This window comes from Pteropus medius, unplaced genomic scaffold (assembly GCF_902729225.1).
Source record: "Pteropus medius unplaced genomic scaffold, Ma_sr-lr_union100, whole genome shotgun sequence".
NCBI classification, from domain to species: domain Eukaryota; kingdom Metazoa; phylum Chordata; class Mammalia; order Chiroptera; family Pteropodidae; genus Pteropus; species Pteropus medius.
In genome coordinates, this window is record NW_024348304.1 from 2,683,394 (window position 1) to 2,706,742 (window position 23,349).

A 23,349-nucleotide genomic window follows, 5' to 3' on the forward strand; every position below is an offset into this window, starting at 1 on the left:
CTGAACAGAAGAAACATTAGTAGAAAAAAATTTTTGAAATAATCCAAAAACTTAAAGGGGTTACATATAAAGAGCCCCACACCAACATCTGGAAATACCCTGGTGAAAAGAGAAAGACAATCCCTTTATCTCTTCTGTCTTTTGTTTTGGAGCTAAGTTACTTGAATTTTGCTGAAAGAAATTTGATGAATTGCATTATTGTTCTCAATTCTTCATCTTGCCTCAATTCCCTTGTATGGCCTCATCCTCGTAGATGGAGTGGAAGCCCTCCATCTCATCTCTAGGCTTGGCTGTGTGACCTACTTTGGCCGATGACAGATGGGTGAAAGTCACAGTGTGTATTCCAAGACCAAGCCTTGAAGACCCCACATGTTTTGCTTTTTCTCTTGCATCTCTTCCAGTGCCATGAGAAGAATATACCATGGATATTTTTGGATAGCCTGCTGGTCCCGGACGAGGATAAAAGAAAGATGTGGAGCAGAGCCAACGCAGCTAAATAGCAGACACGCAGCGACAAACTGAGCTCCCCAGTTGAGCCAAGTCTAGGCCAGCAGATTTGTAGATGTACCAACAATAAGAAAATACTACTCTTATTGGGATGGTTGGTTAAACAGCAGTAGCTAAATGACCCAACCGATTTCCTTTTATTTCCTCCAATGAATTGCTTTAAAATGAATTACTTTAAAAAATGATTCATTTTGTAATTCTTGCTTATTATTTTTCGTAGATCTTACTTAAATTACTCGTACTGTCTTGAAATCTTTATTGAAAAGATTAACAGATATTTTTCCTAAATTGTAGTTCTCTAAATATAGATAGATGACGCTTCCTCTCTCAGACCTCACGAGAGAAGATTCTCTGCAGCCTGGCGGGAGCGGAGCCAGCCAAGACCCTGGTGGGAAGGACCCCGCCTTGTGCCGCTTCCTCTGCTTGATCGGCAAGCTCGCGCTGCTGGTCGACAGGTCCTGCGACAATATCCCCTCGCGTCCGCTGTTCGTGCTCTCAGGGAGGACCCCGTCCGGGTTTTGCTGTGCCCGGGCTCTTCGGAAGCCCTGCCCGGTCTAAGCGGCCCATCGCCGGCCCCGTCTTCTCGTCCTGCCCGCTCGTCCCCCACGCAGGGTCCGCCGGCTGTCGCGGTCCCATCCTGCGCCCTCCCCGAGGGCCAGCTCCACTGCGTTTCTCCGCTTCCTTTGCCTGCGGCCACGTGTTTGGCTTTTGAGAACAGAATATGAATAGAAGTGACACCGTTACTTCTAGGTCTGGCTTATAAAAATCTTCATTCGCAATTCCTCGTTTTCTTCCTGCTTCTACCAGCCGAAGGCGGAGACTCTCAGTGTCCTAAACGCGCATGGAGCCACCGGTGGACGGCGTCTCGGTACCTGCGTGGCCGTGGGCACAGCTGCCCGCGCGCCGGGACCACCGAGCTGACTGCACGTGAGAAATAAACTACTACACAGACTCGCTGAGAGCTAGGAGGTCACCCGGAATAGCAGTTAGCCTCGCTTACCTCAACTAAGTCAAAAGTCAGTAGCTTGAAGCGGACAGCTGAAATGATGAAAACTCTAGAGCAGGTAGTAGTCAGATTCCAAGGGTAACGCTGCAGACGCAGGATTGCTGGAGAATGCATTTGTCAACACTGATGCCTGCTGATGACTTAGAGGACAAGCCACATGCCTGGTGGGAAACCCGATTCGTAATGGTCATGGTAATGATGTGGGCTGGCCACACTGGCTGCCTTTGGTGATTTATTATCAGAAGGAACTGACTGGTTTTCAAATAGAAATGAAAGGAAACGCAGAAGGTTCAGGGGTCAAAGACTGCTTCTGACCCACTGTAGTAAGAGATAAACTTAAAAAATTTATTGAAAGTGATTCAGTAAGATTTTTCAGTTAAACAGAGTGACTGTCCTGCAAGAAAGATCAGATTAAGGGAGGTTGAGAGGTTTACTGGTTGTAGCAGCAAGTAGGTATCACTTACCTTAACTAATAGTCACCTGCACATTAGGTCTTTCAACATGGTCATCCTTGAATTTAACCGAGATATTTTCATATGCTGCTGACTTCTGCATCAGGTAAGTCCTGTCATTTTGTGTAATGCTCTCCCATTTACCACACATCTACACCCCACTGAGTTCAGACGGTAGCGTCTCTGGATTCGTATCTGTGAAAGGAAGGTGGGAGAAACGGGGTTGGCAGAGGAAGAAGCACGGCCGTGATGCAAATTGCAGGATGCTGCTCTCAAGTAGGAACTGCCATCCAGACAGTGTCCCTTTGGGGCCAAAATGGCTGGGCCTTTGCCCTCTTTGGGGCTGAATGTCAGGCCTTTGTATTTCTGCCTCACTCAGTCATCACAGTAGCTGCTACCAACTGGGAGTGATGGTGACTTCGGCAGGTCCCCATAGCTGAAGACCAGGCAGGAGCCAGAAACTGGTGCTCTCCACTGACCTCACTTCAGGGGGCTGGGCAGTCACTTCTACCAGATTCACCTCCTTAAGCTGGCATTTCCCCATACTCAACTTTTCCTTTTCTTCCCTCTCAGTCTTCTCTACCTTCCATTATACTGGTTTTCCACTCTGCTATGTGGTATGACTCTTAATGGTTCTCTGTTTTTTTCTTTTCATTAAAAGGAGCGGGCAGTGCTCGATGTCTGTGCAGAGTAGAAGAGGCACCTTGGGACAAATGGCTTTTGATCATCAAATAAGGGTTGGTTCCCTTTAGTTATCAAATTTCATTGGCATGCCTAATGTATTTGACATCTGAAGTGAATCAGTTTTTCACATCCCTTCCTCTATTTAATAAAATTACTTTTAATAAATTTCATAAAATGAAGTAAATAATAATGGACAGATTTTAAAATTGAATTTCATATGGATAAACATGTAGCTTAAAAATACAAAGAAATTAAAAACAGAGTAATTAAAGATGAACCAAAAGAAAAAAAGGAAAAAATAAAAATAGAAGGAAATACAAACAACGAAAATAAATAAAATAACTATAAAGTATAAAAAAGAACAAAAGCACCATTAATTCAAGAGTTTCCATAGCTACCTAGCACTGTGAACTTTTAGTTAAAGTCTTACATAATAATTCTGTAAATAGTTGTTTAGTAACTAATAAATGAATTATAATAAAAACATCTGTAAAAGCTAAAATTTAGGCAACTACTAAGATATACCTTTGAATGAATTAATAAAACATGATATAGCCATATATAGACCATTATTTGACAATAATAAAGAACGATGTACTGAAACATGCTATATAACACGGACAAACTTCAAAAACATTCTGTTAAGTAAAAGAAGCCAGATGCAAAATGTTGCACAGTATATAATTCCATTTATATGAAAAGTCCAGAAGAGCAAATCTACAGAGTTGGAATACAGATCAGTGGTTGCCCAAAAGGTGGTGGGAAAGGGGGCTGATTGCGAATGGGCATGAGAGATCTTCCAGAAGTGATGGGGATGCTCTAAAACTAAATCGTGATGATGTTTACAAAACTGTAAATTTCTGAAAAAATCATCGTTTGCTTAAAATGAGTGATTTTTATGGTTTTAATATAAAAAAGTTTTGCCTCAAAAGGAAAGTGAACATTTAATGCTCGTTAATTATGTTAGCTTTTACGATGATTCAGTTCGAAAGAATAAAACTAAAAGAAGTATATTTACAAGATATATATATCTCGTAAAGATACATATCTATATATCCGTACGTGTGTGTGTGTGTGTGTGTGTGTGTACCTCCCAGATCACAAAATTGGATGTTAACCAAAAAAATCTAACAGAATCAGTAAAATATTTAGTCACTAGGAAAATTCAGAGTAACAGCTCCTTTCAAAATTGTTAATTAAAGAGAAGTTACTCTACCTGCATAAAAAAGCCTGGCAGAAATTAAGATTGAAGGAATTTTTTCCTTTACATTTCCAATCCCAAACTAAAATATCTAGAAATATGCCAAATATGAGATGTGTAGTACCTAAATAAAGATGAAAACTTTTCTGAGACATAAAGGGTCACTGGAATAGATATAAAATTACTCTATATTCTTGAGCAGGAAGAATCAGTATTGTAAAGATATCAGTCTATCTAAATTTATTTATAAATTCAACATGATCCCCATTATTAATATAATGCTTACATGATATTTTTAGTGATAATATATATAAAACTCATCTGGGGGGATTGTCATGCAAGAATATTCAGGATTCTGAAAGAGAAAATTAGAAACAAGGAACTAGCCTTACTGTTTCTAAAATATATATAATAAAGCAAGAAAAGTTAAAATTTCTTGGTCTTTATAAATGAATAGCAGCAAAACACAATCTAGGAACAGTCCCAAACACATATGGAATTTAATTTATAACAAATTGACTAAATATTTAGAAAAAAAATTAAGTAAACTTGGATCTTTAGCTTACTCCTTATACCAAATATTTAAGCATTTAAAATAAAAACAGAAAAATTCTAGAAGAAAATAATGACAGCTTAATTAGTTTAAGAGCACTAAGGGACTTCTTAAGGGTTCTTAAACCCAAGATTCGTAAAGTGTCCATGAGAATCCAAAGAAAACCATTTGTCTCAACGAAGTAAACTTCTGTTTGGTGAAAAGAACTGTCAACAAAGAGAACACAACTGACTTTTTTTGGGGGGGGGGAATATTGCAATTGGCAGAAAAAAGTCTAATTTCCTTGATTTACAAAGAGCTCAAATAAGTATCATCATTGCAGTCAAAATAAGATCATTTAAATGAGCAATGAATTAAGAGTATATATTTAACAAAATAATCATGGACCATGAAAAAAGAAGGTCCCTAAAAATGTTAATAATGTTCCTTTTTATCATTTTTGCTTTGTGTTGCAGATTATGTGCCAAAGATTTTACTTTGTACCTCGGACTGCTTTCTTTAAAATGTCCTCTATTGATATAATACCAAAAAAAAAAGTCCCTGCTTCCTTAATCTTCTGAGTTGCTACTTTCTCATTTTTGTTGCTGATTACAAAACAACTAAAGAATAAGAAACACATGTTTTCTCTATAACTGGTTTTAATTAGACTTTTGGTAAAACAGAGATGATTGTAATTACTCTTTCATTATCTTTAAGAATCTTCTCAAGCTTCCTCAGTTTCTCAGACCCTTCCCAGGCAGAAATGGAGCACCAGAGAGGAAGCTTCATTAGCTGGTGGCTGGCTGATTAGGAGCTGGTTGCCTGGGCTCTATCTGCAAGGAGTTATTAGAAGAACACAGACTCTCCGTTTTCAAAGAAACTTCCCCAGTGTGTGTGCGGCTGCCTTATCGTCTTCCTATTCCATCTCTGAAATCTCCACCCTTGGGGTAAGGAGTGTGCACTCACAGACTCACAGATGTCGTCTGGGAGACCCAGTACACCCTACGATTTTATGCAAACATTTGGTGTTCTTTTTTTCTGTTTATTTCTTTTTTTCCCTGGGGAACAGAGTCTAATGCTTTTATAAGTTTCCTAAAGTTGTCTTTAACATTCCCTCACCCTGCCAAAAAATTTAAAAACACTGCTTAAAAATTAGAATCAGAACTTTGGCTCCAGTAATAAAGATTTTGTTAATATCTTGTAGGCCAATGGGTCTTACCCAGGGAAATGAAGTCTCTACAGTAGGAACTGGAAAGTTTCAGAAGAGTTGTTTTTCCCCTTGATGCAGTGGTTGGTGGGGAGCTACAGGCACCAGGGTCCAGCAGACCAGAATACAGAGAAAATTTCTATTTCAGCATAGACAGATAAATGCCAATAAAACTAGAGGGATAAAATGGCATATGTTTGAATATTAGTTTATAAAGATATTAATTCCAAGGGATTCTTAAAATTGATAACATTATAGTGAACTGGAAATGAATTTTCAATGAAAGTGCTGTGTATGATGGGAAAAAAAGGACAGTTCTGCCTACTAGGATTTCAGAATTAAGTGCCCAGTTTGTCTGATGAAAACATTTCCCACGGAATAGCATTCACACCAATTAAGAAAAATGTAGAACTAATATGGAAAGTCTGTAGCTAAAGAGACTGACTGCATTCAGTTCAGGGAGGCTCTGTGGGCTGCATCCTCATTACTGCGTGTCTTTCACACACATCGGCATCGTCCCTTCTGCCCTGGTTGACGTTTGCTCTCCCTGTCACCCCGAAAGGGCTCCCCCATTCCTCCCGCAGCCTCGGCGTGCTCCTGCCTCACAGCTTTGTTCCTACCTTTCTTCTCTTTGCCAGGAATGTTCTTCACTTCTGCATCTGCTTTTCCCTTTGCCTGGAACGTTCTTTACGTAGATATTCAAAGGCTACTTTCCCTAAGGCACATCTTTCTCTACCAGCCTATCTAACATTTTATACTTTCTATCCTTCTTCTTGATTTATTTTCCTCTGAGTCTTTATTACAATCTAACATACTATACATTTTATTTATATATCTCATTTATACATCAGAATGAAAACTTGGAGATAAGAGTTTTAGTTTAGTTTTTTTTTTTTTTTTTCCACTGCTCTATCCTGATTGCTTGGCACATGATAGGTGGTTAGTTAATATTTGTTAAATGGATAACTGAATCTTATCAAGGTAAATTTGATACGTGCTACTTGAATAGAAAAGGTTGAAATTGGCTGTTAGAAATTATGGGTTAAATTCCTAGACCTCCATTTGCTGGCTGTTATGTTGGGCAAAACACTTCATTTTCTACATCTAACAAATGAGGCTGATGGTATTGCCTTGACTATCTTCAGGATGTGAGGAGGAGCGGACGTATCTCTAGAGAAGGTTCATTACTGGCAATATTTAACATACGATTATTTGAATTAAAGATCAGATTATAGCACAGGTTTGCTTATTTCCTACGTATTATCTTGCTCAGGAGACTTGAATGTGTCAAACTCAAAATTATTAATGGTTGATGGAGGATTTCTAGTAAGGGGATATGTTTTCTATCTTGGAGACCATCTTCAAGGTCTGCTGGCAAGTACGACTTTTCCTTCGAGAGGGAGCCTAGTTCCTCCTGCCCAGTGGTTCTGACCTGGGTGGACTCCACTCTCGGGCTCAGCAACCTGGACTTTGCTTATGCGTCACAGGCTGAGTTTCCTTGGTGGGAAGGTGTGGAATTGGTAGCTGGCGAGCCTTCTGGGAAGCAAGAGTGTAGTAAGGAGAACATAGGCACTGGCAAATAAGAACACATAAAGGAACCTCTGCTAGGGATTTATTGAAATGCAGGCTAATAGAATAAAAAATATTCAGTAACTGCTGCTTTAGCCAACTGCATGTTTTAAGGTCTACAGAAAGGATTACAAAATTATACAGTGCAAGAAAGACATGGCTTCGGCTTCTTGATTCTTCTTCAAAGTCTAAAATGCAAACAGAAAGCCATGGTGATTGTCAGTCTTTTTCAATGGGAATTGCAGGGGTTCGTATCCAGGTTTGCTTTATTTAAACATATTTTTTTGTAATTAAAATTATGTTTCTAGAGTGCCACAAATACATTTTATGAAAAGAGAAAAGTGATAATTATTCCAATGATCTCAACTGTGTTTTTTTATTAGAGTAATGATTCTCTTTAAATGACCTAATAGCAAACTGGATTCAATTTGGACCAGAATAAATGTGGAGAAAACTATAAATTTAGATCAAAAGTCAGGCAATCTGAATTATATAAATCAATATTTATACATTGATCCACAAAACAATTGTAGCAACAATGTACTTAGAGCTAACGTTGTCATATAGTAATTCTGAGTAAGAAAGGGCCTTCTTTTCATAGAAATGAAAACCACAAGAATTCTCAGTTCCAAATTCTTTCTTTTTCTTTTGTGGCTAATACTGATTGAAGAAGTCCAAGGAATGCAGAAAACGCTATTTTCTAAATAGGCTTATTTCTTTTTAATTTTAAAAGAATATTTATTTTTTATGTAGTTACATACCCGAAAGATCAAAATAGAGTTTTAAAAATGGATTATTAAGAGCAAATGTAATTTTTGGCCTCTGATTTCAAACAGAAGATGCAGCTGAATGAATCCAAATAACGTTAAATTCAAGGATGCGTGCTGTGGATGTCTTTTGAAAGATTGATCTTTACATTGCTTTTTATATGACTTCTAAATGTGAAGCTTTGCACACTCCAATGCACAGAGCTTGAAGTAGCCTGCCCTCCTCCTTAACTAGAGATCTGCTGTGCTTGGCTATTTAACATAATAACATTAAAAGACATTGTTCTTTCTTCTCTCCACATTGAGGAAGCCATCAATGAATATTTAATTTGTGGCAGTGCTCAAGAGATCTTAGGTTCATTTAGAAAAGACTGCATCTCATTATTGTATTAATATCTGGTGAATGTGCCTTATCACCTTGTGTCTGCATTTCTGCTGTTCGCTTCCTTGTGATAAGATTCCTGGGCAGAGCAAGTATTCGGACGTAAGCCCACAGGGCTGCCTGGCAAGTTTATTTTGGGAAGGAAATAATCAATTTAGAGCTATTACTACAAGAGTCCTTATCGAGCTCATTTCCTCATCTAATGCTTCACAAGCTAATATTACATGTTTAGTAGCAACTTCAAAGGAACAGAACTGTGCTTTGTAGGTTTTATTAATGTGAAGTTTCTCTGAGGGCACCCAGTGTCAGCCATAATGTGGCTGCAATCCACAGGCTGGCCAGCAGCCATGGTAAGGCTCTACCAAGGACGGTGCTGCGGGAGCCACGATGCTGGTGATGGGCCACCGCCGGGCCGCCGAATGAGCAGAGCTGAGGCTGTGGGGAGAGCAGGACAGACCCACACTCCTGACTGTTCTGCACCTCCCCTTCTCCATTACGGTTCATGTACTGAAGACGGTGGCTAAGCCTGAGAGCAGGAGTCAAAACTGGGTACAGAGAGCGTCTGGTCCACACCCAGGTGACAATAGTGAGATTGTTCTTTTTTTTTTTTTTTTTGGTATGACACATTGAAATGCAGGCCCTTGTCCGCAGAGAGAAGCATTTACTGTTACAAAGCAGAACAGCAGAAAAGAAAACATTTAGGCTCGGGCTTGCAAGGTACTTGAAAGAAGGAAAACAGAGTCAGCTTCAAGGCGAGCGCTTTGATTCTTCCAAAACTTAATTAGAAATAGGAATGGTTACGTGTATCTGCCAAATCAAGACACGTTGGTGCCCACTTCAGGACACTGCAGCATGACTGCCTTTTGCCCCTCGATGTGAGAATGTGTCCCACTGCTCCGCATGTGCCTCGGCTCACGGCGACTGCTGTCAGCCAGCAGTAAACCCCCGCGGGACGGTGGAGATCCTTCACGTGTCTCAGAGAATTGCCCACAGACCACTGCCATTCCGCCCCCTTACAACCACCCCAGGAGAGCTGCTTTTTCATGTGCTGATTAAACTAGTTCCAGAAAAATCTTGGAGGAGCAGCGCCCCTGCTCGGTCAAAGGGTGTGTGGACACCCCGCTGAAAACCAGCAGCAGCTGCACCCCCGGACCGGTCCAATGGCCGGGCCAGTGCACCCAAACGCCCCCCAAAATCTGGCTAGTGCCTTAGGAAAACCAGGATAAAAACACGGAAATTATAGGAAACTCATTAGCAGTTGTTTGGTTATTTTTCTGTGTCAATAGACTTTTGTTTAATATTTTAGATATTTGAGCAGGACTGTGAGGGCTTTTGTTTAGTTTCCTTCACATTAAAAATAGCTAGTCGAGCAGCCAGCTTTTCAGAGTAGGGCTATAAATTAGGAAGTGAATGGAGAAGAAACTAGAATGGAACCTCTAAGTAAAATAAACCTTCTGATCCAATTTAAAGTCCGCAAAGGGAAGAGATATATCATAAGGGGGCCTTGCTTTTGTCTTACAGTTAGCTATCAAAATACCTCTATGATTAATATCTGTTTAGAACTCAAAACCTTATTAAAAGGTGATATTTTCACAGGGGAATCTTCTTTGCAATTAATACAAAGATTGCAAAATTCTAAACAAAATCTATGACAGGCCATTAAAGATGGAAAGCATTTTTTTTTTTTTTTTACAAATTATTATGTTACAAATCCACACAATCCTATGAAGGATGTTTTGGGGTAGTTGTTCTGGAACTCACATGCCATAGAAACAGGTCAAGTCTGTTTTTTTTTTACTGTGAAAGTCAAGTAAAAGAACAGGCAATATCAAAAATGTACTTTTTTCCAATTTGCTTTTTGCAATAACTTTTTTTTTTTCATTTTTCTACAGTAAATCTAATGCAGTATTTGATTTGGCACAGACACACATTTAGGTTAAGTTCAATGCTTATTTGGTTTAATAATTCCGTATTTTGTGGTGTGCTCTGTGAAATGGCTCAAACATCCAGGCGCTCTTCCCGTTGGGGTGGCTGGGAATGAGGGCGTATTCCTATCTCTCAGGCTTCTTCTTTCTTGGGCTCGATTATATTTTAATCTCATGGGGCTTGTAAAGAAATAATAGCCTTAAGTCACAAACCCCAAAATTCTCTAGGGACAAGTGGACACAGCTTGAAAAGAATCACTGCCTAAGTGTCCAGGTTTGCTCCTGAATGTCCTTCAAAGTTCTTTTGAGACTTTCTTTTGAGTTTCCTTTAAATCTTAGTATCAACACCAGTCATGAGCTCTTCCTTTCCTATATTTATAAAAATCTTATATATTAAGATGAAGTTATTGTCCATAAACTCTTCTGATTTTCTTATTCCCCTTCTTCCTCTTATCTCTATTTTTATCCCTGATTCTTTCTCTTGGGGCAAGTAAAATGCCTATAATTCTTATCCTAGTTCGTCATAGAATGCAGATTTCCCCCCGTCCAGTGCTTCCACGGGTGCTGGGTACACGAAAAATGTTACTGAATTTCCACCCAAAATAGAAATAACTAATATATATCTTTTTAGAAGTGGGTATGCATGTCGTTTCTGTATTTATAAAATTCACTATAAGATACATTAGGCTACTACAGAAATTGCCTTTTTTGTAGGTACAAAATGGCCAAATATTGCCAGTTTCACCAGATTCATGAATTATGTCTCACCTGCATTTATTAGAGATGCTATACTGATTCCTGCTGTTTTTCATTGCAATAAAACCAAAAAAGCATAAACATCTATTTTGAAACAAATATACTTAATATCCTCTCCATCCCAGCTTCCCGAGGAAACCACACTCAATTAACATCGTTTTACATGTTTAATTCCCTGATGTGCCATTTCACAATTGCTTCTGTTTTTTCTAAAATGTCAATTGCTTTCAGTTGTTACCCTAATGGATGGAAATTCGTAACATCACTCGCTGATTGTAGCTTAAGTTTAGTACCAAAAATGCCCTAGAAAAAAAAAAACAACAAAAAAACACGCGTGTATATTTTACAATGAGATAACTGTGAGTGCTTTAGCATCATGGATTGGCCTGTCTGATGATGCCACTTTTCAACAACTTAATGAGCAAATTCCAGTTTTCTCACCTGCGGTTTCGATGATTCATAGTTCCCTTCCTGCCGCTGGATCAAGACCATATTTTATTTACGAAGAATCCTGTTACACCTCCCCGTGTTCAGTGGAGAATTGCTTCCAGCAATGTTCTTTTTCCTGTTAACACCTGTACCAAGCTGTTGAGGAAATGGTTTTCAAAGCAATCCTTGAAAAAGAGATTCTTGTCTCTACCTTAATGGAGGGAACATTTCTTCCAAACAGGAAAGACACTACTTAAAAAGCCAAACTTACTCATAGTCTCAGCTACACATTTATTTTTAGTTATATTAATAAGATTAGTTGCTTTCCAGAGTGAGAATTTCTCACGTGCACAGCACACTGAAAATTGAACCTATGGCTCAATATAAAAATTCCATGTCATTTATCAAAATATATTCATGAGTTCATATGTTTCCTACACTTGAAGAAAAAATATATTTAAGATAGAACATTTTTTTGTATTGGTACTCAATATTTATAGTTGCTAGATTTTCATTAATAATCTTGAATCTTTGTGCATGGTCAAAATAGTTTGTGAATGTATACCAGATTCGTCCATCCATTTGTCTATCTATCTTGTCCATCTATCATCCATCCCTCATTTTGGATATCCTCTAAGTGAAATTATTTGAGACTTTTAAGGATTTAGAGAGAACACATCACATTTTCTGCAGAGCTAAAGAAAAGGCAGGGAAGCTGGCAATAGACTGGAAAATGGAGTTTGGAGCATAATTCTACATTGGTCTCTTGAAGGATGTGGCCATTAAAACTCAGGAAAGGAGAAACAGACTAGAACACATCATTTGTTGAAAGAAAGCCCATTTAAAAACAAGAATTACTGCAATTTTACTTTTATAAACAGATGTGAAATGCATCGCAAAGGCACTCAATAATTATTTCCCTCCAGAAACAGCCAGCACGCACCACAGAAGCCCTTTGACATCTGTCTCTGCTTTTCTAACAGGAAATAAATCTTAGTAACAGCTGAGAGATAAAGTAGGGATCTTAAGAGACCAAATGCCCTAATCAAGGTCTATAGAATGAAATAAATAAAATACGTTAAAAAAACAAGAAGCTTCTCTAGAAAAAAAGATGACTGATGGAAAAAGCAACACGTATTTAAAAATGACAATAAATATGAGATTGATTCAAGAAGGAAAAATACAGGCTTTGGACTTAAACAGAATGGGGTTAAAATCTCTAGCTTTGTCTATCGTTGCACCCTAAGGCGGATTAAAGGTTTTCTAACATACGGTTTCTTCAATTGTCAAGTGGACCTAAAAGTTTTCTTGAGAGTTAAATGAGACAAGATATGAAAAGCAATTAGGGTTTTGCTTGAACTACGAAAGGCACTCAATGTTTATTAGATTCTTTCTTTGTATCACATTTGGCATGAATTCCTAGTAAGCTTTGGTCAATATGATTGGGCACACAGTAGCCTATTAAGCACACTTCCTAAAATTATTGAATCCTCAGGACTGGATTGCTATCTTAAGTTTAGACTTTCAAAGACAAATACAAGTACACCAATAACTTCTCCCAACTGCTTTCCCAAGCAGCTTTCTCAGTTAAGGGTGTATGTGTGCATTTTGGACAAAGGGCTAGGATCCTAAGTATTTTCTTGCCGGGAAATCTGCATTCCTTATATTTTTTCAGAGTGGAAGAGAGGCAGGAGGAGGAACTGAAGAGAATCCTTACTTGAAACCTCAAACGTGCAGATGTGACTAAAGTTCAGGGCCTTGAGATGCGAAGATTACCCTGGATTATTTGGATGGGTCTGGTCCAATCATATAAATCTTGAAGTAGAGAAGAACATTGCCCGGCTACAGTAAGAGAGAGGTGAAGACAGATGGAGAGCCAGAGAGATGTGACGCTATCTTTGAAGATGGAGAAAGGGGGCCACAAGCCGAGGAACATGTACAACCTTTAGAAGCTGGAAGAGGCAAGGAAATGGATTCTCTCTGGATGCCTTGCCCTGAGCTCAGCGAGACCTTTGTCAGACTTCTGACCTGCGGCATCATGAGATAATAAACCTGTGTCGTTTTAAACCCCTAAGTTTGTGGCAGTTTGTTAAGGCGGCATAGAAAACTAATGAAGGGGGCAAAAGGAGAGTAACTCCCCATGCGCCCCTTCTCCTAAGTCTCTTAACTCCTTCTTCTCAGCAGATGGAACCATTTCTCAGCTTCTTCTCAGCTTTCAGAGACATGCTTTGAATTTACAAGCATTTGTGTACCATGTGTCATGGGTTCTAAGGTGCATTCCCCACCCCCCTGCCCTTTTTTAACTGTGAAATTGGGACACATCTTAAAATCAAAGGTTCTTAAAACTGAGTTATTCTAGAGGATTTGCACGCACTACTGCCCATCACCTGAAGCGCTTCCAGCCTGAGACTGCCCCAAATTAAATGATCTAGGTGATGTCTGTTTTTTGAACTGCACCGATAATGTGGATTCACCCTGCAAACCTGCATGAGTACTGGTCTGTGCTTGGAATGCCAAGCGGAGGTCATTTTTCTTCTGTCCAAGCAGTGTCAAGTTCGAGACATGCTGGCTTTCCTGCTCATCGCTGCAGGGTGCTCCACCTAAATGAAGTTGACCACCGAAGAGAAATATGTGAGCACTAGAACGCAGATTCAAGAGAGTGGTGAGGAAGGGAACCAACATTTACTGTTCAGCGAAGATGTAGGGATTTGATGACTCAGCCCCTTAGATTGGATGTAATGTGCTACGTAAGAGAATTTCATTCAGTGGGAAGATTTGTGTTTTCTTCTGTGTTGTAGTCTTTGGGGATCAAAAGATTCTGCCAAGTTGTTGGTTAAAAGAGAGACAGCAGGCACAACTCCACCCTTTATTCTCCACTACTTAGTCTCAGTCTTAGGCCATGGCCAATGTGAGTCTCGTCAATAACAGCGAGGACTATCGATTTTCATGCCCTCGAATGTTGGCATGTACGAAGAGGGGGTGGCTTTGACATGCCATCTGGACTACTGCTCCTTTTACAGTCCTCCAGGGTGTTGGTCCCCTTCCCTTACCACTCTCTTCTCTTGAATCCGCGTTCTAGTGCTCACGTATTTCTCTTTCGTGGTCAACTTTGTTTAGGTGGAGCACCCCACCGATGCTTCCTGGGAGAGGGAGGAGAGATAACCTTTCGAGGATAAGTTTTAGGTCTTAAAATACCTCTATTCTAATCTTCCTCTATTTGATTGCTATTTTGGATGAGGATAGGAATCCAGGTTGAAAGTAATTTCCCTTCAGTATTTTGAGAGCGTTGCCATATCATCGTTAGCTCCTGGTGGCGATGTTAGAGAGCGGAAGACATTCTGATTCTCCATCCTTTGCACGGGACCTGCATTCTGGGATAATTTCCTTAACTTCGTGTTGTTTATAAATTTAAAATTTTTTTATTTAATTGTTTGTCTATATATTTTAAAACACTTTTTTTCTATAGTGCCTTACATCTTACGAGTTCGTTTTTGTTCTCTAAATATTTATTTTCTTCGAGGATGTCCACCTTGCTTCATGGATATAATTTATTATTTTATCTCTCTGCTGATATTGAGTTATTTTAAGAACTATCTTTTAAAAATATTGCTGCGTATTTTCCATTCTTTCCAAATTTTGTTTATTCCTTTGGTTGGTTTCGTTTCTATCTTATTATATGGGAGAAGCTTTTTTCAGATGGCATTTCTAGGTCTCCAGTCATGATTACAAATGGCAGAGTAAAATGGGATTCATCGAACTGGGCATGTAGATGAGATGGCCAGTTTTGAACTTCCCACTGTAAGGTGATCTAGAAGGACTAATGATGGCTTATATGTCATGTAATTCCATGTTTTTATTAAGGACTCAGGTGCTTAACTATACCTGGAATCCTCCTTTTCAGATTTCCATTTTACCTTCTTCAGACATTAAAACTTAGGATTTCTTCAGGGATGCAGAAAGAGCAGCTACCCAAAGTCATGGAGTAGATGAAGGCATCTTGGCCTGTAGGGAATCTAACTATTCCTTAAATGTCTTTCTTCCATCTTTCACTGCTGTGAACAGCTTCATTCTTTTATCTCAATGTGGCATTCTATTATTGTCATTATCTTTTTTTTTTTTTTTTTTTTTTTTTTTGGTGAGTGATACTATGGACGATATTTGGAAAGTGTTGCCTTAACCAGTTTTTATTCCTAGAGAGAAAGAACGCTTTGTTCAGCCTATCCTTAAAACTGAATAGTGTCAATTTTATGTGCATTCCATGGATAGGGAGTGGGGAGGGGTGTGATTAATCTAGGACACATTTGGAACATTGTTAGCAGAATTGGGGAGCATGAACCAACAAATGGCCATTCAATGCAGTGGGAGAGGCCTGGTTCTAGTCTTCATTGTCAGGAAATTGAGGCATTCTTGTGCTCTAGAAATAAAATGTTATAGAGCTTAAGTCTGAAACGTTTCCGAATACATATATTGACATGATATTTGTAAGGTGGCTGCCTTTTTACATTGTAATAATTAAATCTTATGATAGTCTTCAAGAAAAAGACCAACTAACTTGCAATAAAATAAGATATTTGTATCAGGTGAAAATAACGAGGGGACCACAAAGAGCAGGAGGGCGTGAGGGAGCATTTTTTCAATCAAGGGTCACCCCTGTGTGCAGGCCTCTGCTCTGAGGGTGTGACAAATACCTGGTGATTTCTGCATCGCCATCATTTATAGGCCTGGGGCATGTTTTTAACTGTCTGGGGGACTGCTAAGAAATTAGTTCCTTCGGGTTATTGCGAATAAGAAGATCTGATTAGTCAATTACCCCTTTGTCTGAAAGAAGCCATTAAATTTGATGAAGGAAGCTGTCGCTGCATTAAAAGGTACGACTGAGTGAAAGGTGAGAAGAAACGCTGACAAGTGTGATGAACATGATACACACCTGACAAGACACAGGACAAGCCCAGCAAATGGCTCATAAAGCTGATTTAGCAGGAGGATAGTAAAGATCTTTCCTTTCAAGTGCTTTGACTTTTTACTAAGCATTTATATGGAGACAGGGTCTACTAAGGAAGGGGGACTACATGTTTTACTAGATTTTGCAGACATTGGTCTTGTATAATCATTCTTTATTATAGCACTAAATCTATTAAATTCTTATAGTCTTTTCCCTTTTCATAAACATTTTCTCTTACTAAAATCAGATATTTGCTCTTTCTCAACCCCCATAATTGTTTTTGACAAGTACTCTATCTCTTTTAAAGTCATGCAGAATTGGGTTTCTGTTGTAGTGAAGGGTGACATGAGGTAATGATTTAGACATAATTACAAAGAGAAAGTGACCTGAGGATGACAGCCCAACGACATCCCCTCTACTGAGAAATGGTATAGCTACCGCTTTATAACTCCTCTAGTTATAGATGATTTCATCCCATAACCACTATAATAATAGTTGTTATTAACATAAAGGCCTAGAAAGGGTTCGAGATTTATTTCGCTTTTAAATAAGCACCCAGACATTTGGATGTTTATTCAAAGTTTATCTGAACCTCATTGGTCTGGAAGACACTTAAATTCGTGATCCTTTTGTAGCTTCTTGCAAAGATTTGTAGCTTTGGGTCACTTTGGGAGACAATGAAACCAGACCTCTTGGTCACTTTTCATAGTAGTCTGATGCTTTCTCCTCATCCTGTCTGATGAGACATCGACATGTTCATTGTTTGTTTAAGACCGTGGCCAAGTGCGGAGCTGGGCCTTGCGGCTAGACCGTCATTGCTCCTGGGCAGGGCTGCTCTCTCTTTTTACCCTTTTATTAGCAATGTAATGTGAGCAGCTGAAACAAGGACAGCAGATTCTCTGTGGCTTAACATAATGGAAATTTACTTTTCACTCATGTCAGGTCTATGTGGCAGTCAGGGTCCCCTCTCTGAAGCACATAGGGATCAGCTTTAGGAAACACTCAGTGTCCAGAATGATGCTCAGCCTCAAAATCCAGCCTTCAAGCAAGAGAAGAGAGAGTGGAGAATCTCACGGGAGAATTAAAAAAAAAAAAAAATACCGCTTCGGTCAACTTTCCACACATCGGAACTGAGTCTCAGGGCCCTGCCCAACGTCAGAGGTGTTGGAAAAGTCTCTCCTTGCCAGAAAGCTTCTTCAGCACCAGCTGCTCACGAAGGAGGAGAAGCATAGACATCTGGGCAGTTAGCAACCTCTCTGCAACCTCTGTGTGACACTTAACTCTGGAGCTACAGGCACTTATGACGTGTGCACTCGCGTGACAAACCACCTTGGAAATAAGTCTCTAGCGTTCGGTGGACCTGCATTTTGGGCAGCCAGAAAAGTCCCAAGCATATTTACTCCCAAAGTTTCAGGCACAGTAAAAAAATCTTTACATTCCCAATTGCCTAAAGGTCATAGGAGTGTCTTCTGCCCTGAATATGGATCAGAGCCGTGGGCGATGAGCAGAGTCCCAGGCCTGCCCGGGGTCTGCAGACAGGGCAAGGATGCTTTTCGGCTTTTTGGCGACCTGAAGGTCTCTGTGAATTCTAACTATTTGCTGGCATGTGCTGAAGATTCATGTTAAAGTAATTACCTTTGGCAAACAAAATGAATTTTAAATAAATGTTAAAAACTGAAGAAGTTCTGATGGAATGAAATTTTTTTTTTTTTTTTTTGTATAAGCCATATGACTATTTTTTCAGCTCTCTCAGTAATAAAACTCAGATTATTAATAGTAATATTACAGCCACTCACATGGACTTGCTCGAAGTGCTTTGGCGGTATTAGCTACTTCGACCCCCACAGCCACGCTGTGAGGTGCCGTTACTACCTCAGGTCCACAGACAAGAGCCTTTGGGCACAGAGATTTGTCCAGTGTCACATCTTCCGGAAGTGAGAGCACTGGCGTTCTGAAGCCCGGAGCATGGCTGCAGAGTCCAGGATAGTCACCACCGCCCTGGACTGGCTTTCCCTCCATTCCTTTAAGCTGGTTAGATCAAACTCATTGCTGTAGTGAACATTTGTTTTCTATTTTATGAGAACAAATTCCGTGTGCTACGCTCGGCCCCATGTTAATAGAAGGCACTCCTATTTCTTACTCTGGGGCCCTGATTTACAGGGTTTGGGGGGACTCTGGGCCCAGGAGGCGCTCCTCAGACATCCGACGAGCTGGGCAAGACGAGGTCAGCATACTGTTGGGAGGGGTCAGCTGAAACTGATACGTGTGCGCACCGACCACATAAACAAAACAACTGCTGTGGGATGCTGCAATTCCTTCAAGTTAAGGTCAGGCGAAGAGTACGTGATGCTCTTCACAGCACCATCCCTCTCTGTCAGCCAGACTCCAGCCCGCCTGCCCCACCTCTGGCCCTCTATCCACACCTCAGCATAGAACATCTTTCTCTCTCTATCCTTCCCAGCCTAGCTCCTCCATGAAGCACTCCAGTCCATTTTGTCAGATGGATTAAAATTTAAAATTTTTATAAGCTCTTGGTGATCTGTGGTCTATTATATCTTTTCTCACTGTGAAGTGACCCTGTTGAAATACAATCATGCATTTGTCATAACATCTTTTCTTCTGACATTGCTGTAACTAAAACTCAAGTTTTGAGGGGGAGGGGAATTAATATTTCCAAGTTTAAAATTTTTATTCTTTCTGTATTTTAATATGCCTCTTTACTAAAAAGTGTTTGTTTTTGCACTTTTAATCTATCTTTGCCTTTTAATTATAACAAATGGCTCATTTATATTTAATGTAATTACTGATATATTTTGTCTTACATTCTACCATCTTTTTTGTGTGATTGTATACCCTGTTTCATATTGCTCTTTCTTATTTTTCTGCTTTCCTTTGTGATTGTGTTATTTTTTGTCATTGAATTTTTTCCCCATACTCTAGTTGGAATTTATAACCTTTTATTCTTTAGTGGCTACTCTAATAAATTCTTGACACTTCATTTATCAAAGACGAAGTTATTCAGTACATTTTTTTCTGAGGGGGAGTTGGGATTAAAAACCAGACAGTCAGCCTCCAGAGTTTATTCTTTTACACCTATTTCCATTTCCATTTGCAGATTGAGAAATTAAGGTCACATCACATAGCTGAACTTGAACCTTACTTTTCTGATGCCCCAGGTCAGGTACATTCCTGAATAAAATGGAACTTCCCTCAGAAGCCTCATAACATCATGAAGATAAAATCCATTATTTGGGGTATAAAGAGGTTCAAAATTTCTTATTTTATTCATTACAGAATCACTTCAGAATCCCATATGTTGTTTTTGTTTGAGCAAAATCTGAAATATATTAAAAAAATACCTACTGCTGTGTTGCCTATTTGCTTTTCTCTTTTTAAATGTCCTATTGAGAAGTGCCACAGAAGCTCTGTCCTGACACGCAGGGGCACATCTACTTCCTGACGCACTCAGCTCGCGGACATAGCCTCTGGGTTATATACTCTTTTGAAACTTTCCCGCTGAAGCGAGCGCCTGTTTTGACTTTGGGATTTTGCAGACGCTTTATAAGCAGGTCCCATGTGTTAAAATTTGTGGAAATTCAGCATATTTCTCAATGTGAGGCATCTAAGAAGTTCCCAGATTTAGGGCCATTAGTCTATTAGCTGGGATGAAGAGACTGCTGTTTAATTTTGTTTCATTCTATTGTTTATATGTTATATGTTTACTCTTCTATGCTTTGTTTTTTATTTTGTCTGGGTTTTTAAAAAGTCTCTACACTTAACGTTTTGAGCAATTTGATTTATATATATAATTATATCTTCCGGCTACTTAAATTGAAGACACATTATAAATATAAAGAAAATAAAGATAAATGTATGATGTGTTCACTTCTGACAGGAGAGTACCCCATGCTAAAATTTTCTGCTTATTTCAAGTCTCAGAATCACGTCACGTAACGTTACAAAATTGGAAGGACGTTTAGATACCATTCCCACAGATTTTCTCACTATACTGATGAGGAAACTGAGGCCATGCATGTTAAACAGATGGGTCGGGGGCGAATTAGTCCTAGAACCCTGATTTCCTTGACCCTGATATAAAACCCAGAAACATATGTCATATGTCTTAAACATAATGGTTTCACACATTAAGTGTGATTCCGAAATATTGCAATGTTCATACAGGTCTGACATTTTAGTTTTTCCATAGGTGTCCAGAAGTTAATCTTGTCTTAGAATTTCTCACTGGGCTAAAGCACTCGCCAGTCACATTGCTAGGCACCAAGGATTTAATCGTGAGAAAAACAAATGTGATCTCAGCCTTCAACAAGAACGATTCAGGCAAATAGATGTGAAATTACAACTGATGCAAATATGCACCCCCTTTTCTCGACTCATTGCAGTCACAGATCTTTCGAACTTCAGCCTGAATTTCCTTTTTTGAGAGAACCTTTCAGGCTGGGCCAGGTCTCTAGACACATGCCCTCCTTCCTTTGTATGTTTTTTTACTCACTATTGTGGGAGGCCACATATATTTGAGTATGGGAAATGGACCTCAGGGGGCCTCATAGGCCATAGTAAGGACTTGAGTTTTTATCCTTACATAAGGGAAAGCTTTTCAAGGGCTTCAATAATATCTGTGTTTTGAAATGACTGCATGACCATCTTCTTGTAAGGCAGTAAGCATGCATTAATTCTATTAGCCTAACATGTTTTTCTTTTAAGGTTTATTTTCTAATTGATCTTCATTTATTGAAAATTTTTCACTGAATTTTTTTTTTTTTGGTATTCTTAGTTGGTGCTTAAAGAGCATTAATAAAATCAGATGTACATATCAGTGATTAGAAATATGGAAATGCTTTCAAAATGTAAGCAATAGATATACCCAAGTAGCTAGGGAGAGATTTCACAATTGGAAAGCTTCGATGTGGGAATCATTGATGCATATTGTTAATTAAAAACATCTATTTATAAATCTGAACATTATAATACAACTTGACATAACGAAAACTGCTGAAAATGTAAGGGATGCTTTATATATCTGACTATAAGGAAAGGCATTGTGTTCATATTAGCTTTCCGATTAGTTTTAGATCTCACATGTACAGTCTGAAATAAGTGAATGGTTTATTTTCATGCACAATAAGATTTATCAGGAGAAAACATTAGACACAGAGGTCAGTATTAATTTAAAAAGATGTTGTTACCACCTTGTGGTAGGTAGGAAAGTTTCCTTCACCACCACAGGAAGAAAGCCAACTTGACTATTTTGCGACATATCAGAAAGTTATCAAATTGTTTTTCAGCCTTTCATAGAAGAAAAAAACTTTAGAAAGGATTTGGGGTATCAGATATGCTTTAACTTTTTTGGTGGTTTTTCAAGGTCTCAGATATTGACATCATGGATAGTTTCGTTCTATTAAGTCTAATTTAAAAATCTACCAGATTTTTTGTTTTCTTGGGCTCTAAAAGTAACACTAAACATGCAGTATGTCATTTTCCTCTTCACTCTTGAAATAGTTAAACGATACATTTAATGCAGATTTCAATAATGGGATGATATCTACCTGAACTTCAAGTGACAAAACAACTTTAGAGTGTCACTTTATTAAAATTGGTTTTAAAATTGTTAAGCGGCAGAGTCTTGATTGTATATGGGGTCTGGTTTTTCTCAACTTGAGAATACATTCTTGAAGTTCTTAATACCGTTCTGTTAAAAAAATGGTATGTGAACCACCTTCTCTACATATACTTTCATTAAAAAGATCACATCGTTTGTAAAATTAAATTAAACTTTGAATGTAGGTAGTTGCGTGATTTTGAAAACAAAGATAATGACAACAATCGCTGTCACTTACTGGGTACTAACTGTATGGTATGTTCTGTTACATATATATTAATTGATTTCGCTTTACAACCTATCAGGTGGAGTCTCCTGTTATAGACGAGGACCATGTTGGCTGAGCAACTGTTTGAAGTGACACAGCCGGTGAGGTTGAGACCACATCAAGGCATGCTGTCACCTTGGCTTGATGTTCACCTTGAAAGATCATCGCAACTTACAGGAAGTGAAACTTATTATAATCTCTGCCCCATCAGGAGGTGAAGCAGCTAGAGGCATGAGAAGTTTACACTTTGCTTTCTGGTGGCACATATTTAAGCAACATTTAAACAAAAATAGTGTAAATCAACATGAGGGGGAGAGTGTGCTTAAATAACTTTTTCCTTTAAAAGTGCCCATATGTTACTCAGTTTTGACGCACACTGTACTGGTCCTATCCAAGTTCAATATTCGATGATTATGTGATTCTGTTGGCTGTGGGTTTTGGTCTTATAGGAACCATTTCAAATTACTTCAGTGGATGTTGAGTAATCCTACTGTACTAGGAGAGCGTTGGGCTTTTTATACACCGGAGATGGAGTTTATTAAACTCATCCACACCCTGTGGTGTGCGTTATGCACACTCCCTTTGTCTTCTGAAGGAAGTTCCTGCATGTGGGAGAAGGGTGTGAGGAAAAACAAAATCCTGGCCTCTGCCTATAGGATGATTTCAACTGAGACACAAAAACATCTGCTGGGTTAAAGGCACAAGCTGCTGGCTTTGCAGAGCAATCCCATACAGCGCCATTGGTCAGGAAATTAAGAAAACTGTGGTGTTGGTGGACCAAACTGTAAGATTTTTAAAAAGACTAAATATTGCTATCTACGCTGACATTTGACCAATATGAAGGACTTAAATAAAATATACTCATTTCAAGACAATTTCCTTTTTTATCCCCTCTATTTATGTTGCTGATTTTAATCAAATAATTTGAGCCATTCTCAGAAAAAAATGAGCTTTGGTGTGTAAAACTGATCTGTGATGAAAAAGTATTTTTGTATCTTTGATTCACCTGCGTGTTTCTTATCATCTTCAGAGAAACTTTGCAGATATTTCAAATCAGAAAACACTTCTGAAACTATCTTTTAACTCATCACTGTTGATCACCCCT

The 23,349-nt window shown here is 38.9% G+C and overlaps 1 long non-coding RNA gene across 1 annotated transcript; it reads left to right on the plus strand.

The window, feature by feature from the left end:
• LOC120616233 (uncharacterized) lies at window positions 1-22,431 on the plus strand. Its single transcript, XR_005656536.1, has 4 exons — window positions 1-2,071; window positions 2,627-2,702; window positions 5,100-5,329; window positions 22,282-22,431. It is a non-coding gene; the product is annotated as an uncharacterized LOC120616233 (long non-coding RNA).
• Window positions 22,432-23,349: the final 918 nt, after the last annotated feature.